The sequence below is a fragment of the Vanellus vanellus genome, assembly GCF_965231255.1.
Source record: "Vanellus vanellus genome assembly, contig: HAP1_SCAFFOLD_1061, whole genome shotgun sequence".
NCBI lineage: Eukaryota > Metazoa > Chordata > Aves > Charadriiformes > Charadriidae > Vanellus > Vanellus vanellus.
This window is the reverse complement of record NW_028127919.1, coordinates 37,535-45,033: the sequence shown is the minus strand read 5'-3', so window position 1 is coordinate 45,033 and position 7,499 is coordinate 37,535. Positions and strand designations below refer to the sequence as shown.

General features: G+C 51.8%; 1 long non-coding RNA gene across 2 annotated transcripts; it reads left to right on the top strand.

The window, feature by feature from the left end:
* Positions 1-302: 302 nt before the first annotated feature.
* Positions 303-6,751, top strand: LOC309684839. Of its 2 annotated transcripts, XR_014270358.1 has the most exons (9): positions 303-426; positions 752-893; positions 3,818-3,900; positions 5,739-5,798; positions 5,881-5,939; positions 6,029-6,063; positions 6,181-6,236; positions 6,321-6,361; positions 6,643-6,751. It is a non-coding gene; the product is annotated as an uncharacterized lncRNA (long non-coding RNA). The 2 variants fall into 2 exon arrangements; XR_014270359.1 differs by lacking the exons at positions 303-426; positions 752-893; positions 3,818-3,900 and adding exons at positions 4,338-4,408; positions 4,502-4,703.
* The last annotated feature ends 748 nt before the right edge of the window (positions 6,752-7,499 follow it).

Here is a 7,499-nt window from a genome sequence, read left to right as displayed (position 1 = left end):
CACACTCCGCGCCGCGCAGGCGCGACCGCACCTGCCCGTCGCCCCGGCAACGGCCCCGCGCAGCTGCCGCTGCCTCTTCACCGTGGCAACCGCTCCCGAGCGGATAGGCGGGAGGGCGGGCCAATCACAGCGCGGGAGTCGCGCTTCGATTGGTCGGATCGCCTCGCCTGGGTGGGGCGCGGTGGGGATTGACGGCAGCACCGAGCCAATGGAGCAGGGGCTCTCAAGGAGGGGTGCGAGCGGCGGCCAATGGGCGCGCGGCGTGGGCGGGCCGGGACGCTCCGGAAGCCCAGGGGTCGTGCGGAAAATGGCGCCCAGTTCGGAATCGGAGCGGGGCGTCCTGGGGGGAAAGCGCAGCCCGGCGGGCAGGTGCTGTAGCGGGCCCGGCCCGCGGGCCTGTCGCGAGGCAGCTGAGAGCGCGTCAAGGTGAGCGGGGGGCGGTGGGCAACGATGCGGGAAGGCCTGAGGGGGTCCCGAGGGAACATGGCGGGGGGGCTGTAGAGGACCCGGAGGGATGATGGGGCGGGGCGCTGGGCGGGGGCCTTGAGGGAGGCTGGGGGAACGGGGGGCCTGAGGGGGGGCACTGTAGGCTCGGAGCGGGGGTGGCTGGGTCCGGCTCCCCGCGGGGTGCCTTCGGCCTGGGGGGTTCGGGGTGCGGGGCTGGTGGTGCCCGAGAAATAAAGTGAGTGACTGTTATGGTCAAGGGGAAACTATAATTCTTTGAAATGAAGAAAGGGACCATTCTGCCCAGAATCAGCAGAAGATGGATGAGATCGAGAAGACGGATGAGATGCATTGACGGATGAGACAAAGATGAGACCTGATCCACGCTTATAAATACTTAATGGGTGGGGACAGGCTCTTTTCGGTGGCGCCCAGTGACAGGACAAGAGGTAACGGGCACAAACTTGAGTATAGGAAGTTCCACCTAAACATGAGGAGGAACTTCTTTACCTTGAGAGTGGTAGCGCACTGGAACAGGCTGCCCAGGGAAGTGGTGGAGTCTCCATCTCTGGAGACATTCAAAACCCGCCTGGATGTGTTCCTGTGCAACCTGCTCTAAGGTGTCTGTGCTCTGGCAGGGGGGTTGGACTAGATGATCTCCAGAGGTCCCTTCCAACCCTATGATTCTAAGAGCCACGCTCGTCATGTGAACATGTGCATGAATAGCGTATGCAATAGACTGTGAGGCTTTAAGAAGCACAGGAAAAGAACCCGCGGGGTCCCTCTTTGGAGGCACCCAGCTTGAGCTGCTACTAAACCAACTTTGTGACAGAACCTGGGGTCTGGACTCTTTATTTACGGTTAGAGGCTAAGACCGGTTCCACCTAGACTCCTTTCTGAGGAGTTTGGAAAGCAAGGGGATATGGTCTGAACCTCGCGACTCCAGCGGGCAGGTGTTCCCAGACCATTCTTCAAGACCCAACCCAGTCCTTCTGTCCCCTCTTCCCTCAGGCCGTGGCTCTATTAGTTCCCCGGCCCTCCAATGACACGTCTACTCTGCTGGGATTTAATCCCAATCATTTTTCTGGCTCTCTGACTCCCGAGGGTTTCCCTGCGCTCCACATCTATCTTGTAGCTCTTTAGGTGGGGTCATCTTTGAGCTGTAGAGCACTCATTTTTTCTTTTACACTACCTAGGATTCCCACGTTCGGTCCCCTGCCACCCGAGACCATCTGTACTCTACTCAGAGGATCACCTGAGTTCCTCCTCGTCATCTCCAAGCCTTCTTTAGTCCCTCAGCCCCCCCAAACACCTTCTCCTCACCATCAAGACACTTCCTGAGACCCTCTTCAATCACTCCAGCACCTCGTAGCACTTAAGCACCATTTCTTTCGGTCTGTCAGAGCTTCTGGTTTTTCTTTGCCACGCAGCCCTCCTTTATTTTTCTCTCTGCTATCGAGGGTATCACCATTAGGTGCTTCTCTAGCTCATTCATCTGTAATTTGCCCAGATGCCCTCCCAGAACCCTGAGGCACCCGCTGTGGCTCCGAGACTTCTTTTCTTACCCTGCCCCCTCATAACGTCTCTACTCTCTAGAGCCATGCGTTCTGAGTCCTTTCTTATACTCCACAGCACTCTTATAGCACTTCAGCTTCCTTTTGGTAGTATTTTTTTTGTGTACTTCAGAGCGCCCTTAGCTTACTATTTTCAATTTAGGAAGCCTTCTTTCTGCCCCCAGTGCCCTGACAGTATCTGTACTTTGTCGAAATCCCCTTCAGAGTTCCTCATCCTTATTTCTGAGGCTTCTTTGAGCTCTCAGGCCCCTGTGGGAGTCCTTCGCTCCCCACGCTGAGCTCTCGTGACACATCCGTTACGTCCCAGAGCCCTATTTTAGCTCTGGAGGGCACTCCGCACCCCTCTTTTCCCCTAAGAATGCTTCCCGAGTCCCCATCTGTTACTCTGGTCTGTATTTCCATCCTCCCACCCCTTCGGCATGCCTCCAGTCAGTCCCCGGGTCCCTGAGGACATCTGTACTTTGCTCAATTCCCTTTTGAGCTCGTTGCACCTCCCCATCTCCTTTGGTGTCTCTGGCCCCTTTGGGGCCTTTCTAATTCCTCTGACCATGTCTCTTGTTCTGACAGATCCTTTTCCGAAGCCATCTGTATGCTCCAGAGCCATCTTTTTGGTGTCTGTCTTAGTATGTTTCTATATTGTATCCGGCACCCTAAAGATGCCTAGCATCAGCTCAGATCTCCTCTTAGAAAGCCCTCATCTGCTTTTATAGACATACCTCCCGTGGTGGTTTTTGTTGTCCTTTGCAATTTAATTTTGTTCTACGTACTCAGGTGTTACTTAGAATGCTTCATACCATTTCTGATACTTTTATTGAATTTCTACATGTGTTGGTGCTTTCCGTCCTTTCGGACTCATCTAGTTCTGTTAACGGTATCAGTTAAGGAGAGATCATGTAGGGCTCTACACTGTCAGTACTTTACAGTAAACAATGTACTTTACAAGTGGAGATACTTTTGAGAAGGTTTTCTCACGGGATCTAGTTCCGCTTTGTCCTTCAGTCCTATCCAGCACATAATTCTGGCAGAAAGTAGGTAGTATGCACAGTCCCGCTAAAAGTAAAGCATGACCCCGAAGCTCTGTATTTTGTTTGAAAGGAAACTAAAGCACATAAATTTTGATGATAATATCATTATTACATTTAGCAAACTAGTGTCTTTTAGGGCTTAGCATGATTTCTAATTCTTTCTATCTACGCAATGGAACAATTAAGTCAAATTACTTACCTGGTCACGTCTCTGCCACCATCGCTGCAGTCACAGTAGAAAAGCAGATATCGGCCTTTCTTGTAAGCGCCGCTTTCCCTGTTTACTCTCTCACATGCTGTAAACTTAAGGCTGACGAGAAAAGGAGCTGCTACCCCTGCGGCGGCCTTTATGCCTTCTGCTGGTCCATCCCACCCCTTCCCGGGGGATTGTGGGAAGGGTGGCAGGCGGGGCCTGGGGTATATGAGCCACAGCCTCTGCTGAGTGAACTCATTCTGCCGTTGGGTGTCTCTGGTGTAGGTCCTTTGCGGATCCTGCAGTCCCATGTAGCTGGCTCAGCTGTTTGGGCTGGTGTGTTTTTTTTTACATTTAGAGAAGGGGAACTCATAAGTTCTAGGAAAGACCTTCCAGACCAGTTAAGGTTCAGCAGCATATTTAATAGAAAGTAAATTTGTTCTTTGTTTTTCCTTTTTTTTTTTTTTTTTTTTTTTTTTTTTTTTTTTTTTTTTTTAAGGTCAGTAGTTTTGTATTGAGTGTTCAGGGATGGTAAGATGGTTTAATAGTATGTTGTTGTTTTTTTTTTTTTTTTTTACTAGGTGCACTGCATTTTCCTGGAATTACTGACTTAATTGGAGGTGGAACTTTGTGGGTTTTTCTCACCAGTTTTGTTACATACAGTGTAAGTTGCTAATATAAATTTTCTTAATAGGAGCAACGATAAGATTATTTAGTAGGCACTAGGGTGAGCATCTTGTATACATCTGTATATGGAGTGTTAGCATTTCTCAAGAAAGTAGCAGAGATTTAAGGGACAGTCTTTTCACTGGCTTTATGGGTTTGTAACGCAGCCTGGAGTCCATGGGAAGAAAGGAGCTGCCTGCAGGGTATGGCTCGGAAGAGCAGCTCCCGAGGGGCAGCTGACAAGAGGGGGTTCAGAGGCTCTCATACAGGGCGGGAGTTGTCTGGAAGAAGCGGGGTTCCTTCCCTGTCAGTTCAGGAGAAGAGAAGGGGGTTCTGAAGCTTTGGGAGAGGGGAAAGGGAGGCAGGTTCATCAGACTTTCTGAGATGTTTTTGCAGTGGGATTTGGGTGTCGATGCGGTCTGTTCCGTTGCGGTCTCCTGCATTTGAGGTGGGCCGGGTAGTATCAAGGAGGAGCACGTGACCTGTGACTTTATGCAAGCGCAATGGTAATTTTGTGTTTCTTTGGTGTTTTAGGTGCCATAATTAATTGTTGCTTCTGACTCTGGATTTGGTGGGGGTTTTATTTATTTATTTTGCAGATGATGGACCCAGTGACTGCAGGAACATACCAGCTAGCTGTTTTTTGTGTGTTAAGTCAAGGATGGATTTGGACCCCCGGCCCTTTGAAAGATGAGTTGAAGAACAGGCACAGGAGAGGGGACAAGGGAGACAATTGTAGGAAAGGATTTGTAAAGTCAGCGTAGGGCGGATGGTTGTCGTGGAGCAGTCCCCTTTAGGCAGGTAAAGGGAGCGGGTTACTCTTCAGCCCGATGGTAGCGTGTGCCGGGCAGGGCTGTTCCAGCCTGTGTCTTGTGGTGTCATCAGTGTGGTCTGTCTTTGGTGTATTAGACCTTCGTCGGATCTCGATTTTGGGTTTATGCTCCAGGAGCAAGGCACGGTGCCTCAGGCGGCACCCCTGGAGTCTCGAACGCCTGTACTCATCGGCATAGCGCCATTCGGGCGCCGCTTTTCTTGCATTAAAAGCCTAAAGCGTGGATAGGTGCGGTGCCACGCAAGTGTCTGTACAGGCCTCGTTTGCGGCACGGTTCTCAGCTGCGTGAGCAGCTCTGCTCTCTGGCCATCCGTTTTCAGGGCGCGGGCCTTCTGCTCCGCATCGTTACGGTCTTAGGTCTTGAAGCCCGGTTTTCTGCGTGTACATCTTCGCAGTTTGGCGAGTCACTTCTTGTCACGGGTCGTGACGTTCTGCCTGTTCTCCGGGGTTTCTGTCGAGGCCCCACACTTCACCATTACGCTCTCGCTCATCATTTTGCTCGATGATGGCTTTGTTCGAGGTGTCATCATTCTCGCTGAGAGTTTTCTCTCATCTTTGAGGTACATTGTAGGATTTTGTGTAGCGTCAGTCTGTCCATCTGTGTGTTTGTGTGGCTTGGAGCCGCCCTGCCCGGGGGTGTGGAGTCAGGGGTAGGTGGGATGGCAGTAAGAGTGTGTGCTTAACCCAGCGATCTGGCTAGGCTGTTGGGGCCAAGGTGCTACAGTCACCTGGGATTGAGTAGCCATCGGCGGGTTGCGTGGGCAGCTTTTTTTGGTAACGTTCTTAGGGGCGCAGCAGAGCTATGAGGGAGAGGCTGTTAAGCAGCATCTACGGAGATTGCCTCTCCAAGGTATTGAGGCTGCTTTGTGTGGAGTTTAAGATTAGTGGGCTTTGGTTCTGGCAGGTTGTAGTTGGGCTGTAGATGACACTTGTCAATGGGAACACTTGTCATTATGAAGCTATCTCTCCGTCTCCAGGTGACTTCTTTGATATTGTTTTTTCAGGTGCAGGGGGACGCTCTGTGCAGGGCGACGTAGGAGAGCCGAGCGGAGCTCTGTCAGAAGGTGGGTAGGTGTGTGGTCTCTTAGAGGGAAGCTGTGAGCGGTGGCTCTGTGATGACTACATCAGGGTATTTTTCTGTTTCAGTTGGAAGCTTGAAGCAAGGAGCACTGTGGGATACAGGCACCAGGGCTGATTCAGTGCAGGTAAGATGAGTGATTGGGTAGCAGTTAGTTGTCTGGGTGTTGTATTGCCAGTGAAGTGATAAGCGACTGGTGTTGTTTGTGTCTTACAGGTGGTGCGCAAGGGTGAAGGCGGTGACCCAAAGCGGTAGAGGATGGGCCGGCGAGTTGTCACGTGGAAGGGGCGGGAGATGCGAATCGGTGGCCAGGGGCTACGGTTGAGTGCAGTGTCTCAGCATGTACTGTATCTCTTGGATTTTTGCAGGTGCCGCATGCAGGCTCAGTGGGGTGCTGCCGCGTGCTGTCGAGCCATAGGAGCAGGTGAGGGGGTTGTAGGCAGGGTAGGTGTCTTGTAGCAAAGTATTTTGTGGTAGCTCAGTGAAGCATTTCCCTTTGGATTTGCAGGTACTGTGCAGGCTGCATTTGGAATTGGAGGAGAATTTTAGGTGAGCTGTGTTGTAGAGAGGAGGCGCCTGGGGCTGGTGAGTTATTTAAATGCAATTGTAATTTTGTGACTCTTAAGCGCTACAAACAATGAGCGTCACACCGTGTGACTGTGGCATCAGTGGAGAGCAGGTGAGCGGAATGCCACGGTGCATCAGAGCTGGGGATGGCACATGAAAATTGCGTGTTGACTGATGCGATGTTGACTGATGACGCTGTTGTCTGTAGATTCATGTGTGGTTTTGTTGTGTGAATAACTTTTTTTTTTTTTTTTTTTTTTGAGATGATGAAGAGAAACCTGGTGAATGCAGGATCAATCCACTTGGCTGCCTGTGGTGTTTTTCTTGTTGAGGACGGCTTTGGACCCATTGCTCTTTGAAAGATAAGCTGAGGAAATGCCGGTGGAAAGTGTTCGGGGGGGGATGGGACAAGTTTGGGAGTCGCAGGGATGGCTTTCAAAGTTAGTGTAGGGCAGAGGGCTGTCGCGGAGCAATCCCCTTTAGGCAGGTAAAGGGAGCGGGTTACTCTTCAGCCCGACGGTAGCGTGTGCCGGGCAGGGCGGTTCCAGCCTGCGTCTGTGGTGTCATCAGTGTGGTCTGTCTTTGGTGTATTAGACCTTCGTCAGATCTCGATTTTGGGTTTATGCTCCAGGAGCAAGGCACGGTGCCTCAGGCGGCACCCCTGGAGTCTCGAACGCCTGTACTCATCGGCATAGCGCCATTCGGGCGCCGCTTTTCTTGCATTAAAAGCCTAAAGCGTGGATAGGTGCGGTGCCACGCAAGTGTCTGTACGGGCCTCGTTTGCGGCACGGTTCTCAGCTGCGTGAGCAGCTCTGCTCTCTGGCCATCCGTTTTCAGGGCGCGGGCCTTCTGCTCCGCATCGTTACGGTCTTAGGTCTTGAAGCCCGGTTTTCTGCGTGTACATCTTCGCAGTTTGGCGAGTCACTTCTTGTCACGGGTCGTGACGTTCTGCCTGTTCTCCGGGGTTTCTGTCGAGGCCCCACACTTCACCATTACGCTCTCGCTCATCATTTTGCTCGATGATGGCTTTGTTCGAGGTGTCATCATTCTCGCTGAGAGTTTTCTCTCATCTTTGAGGTACATTGTAGGATTTTGTGTAGTGTCAGTGTGTCCATCTGTG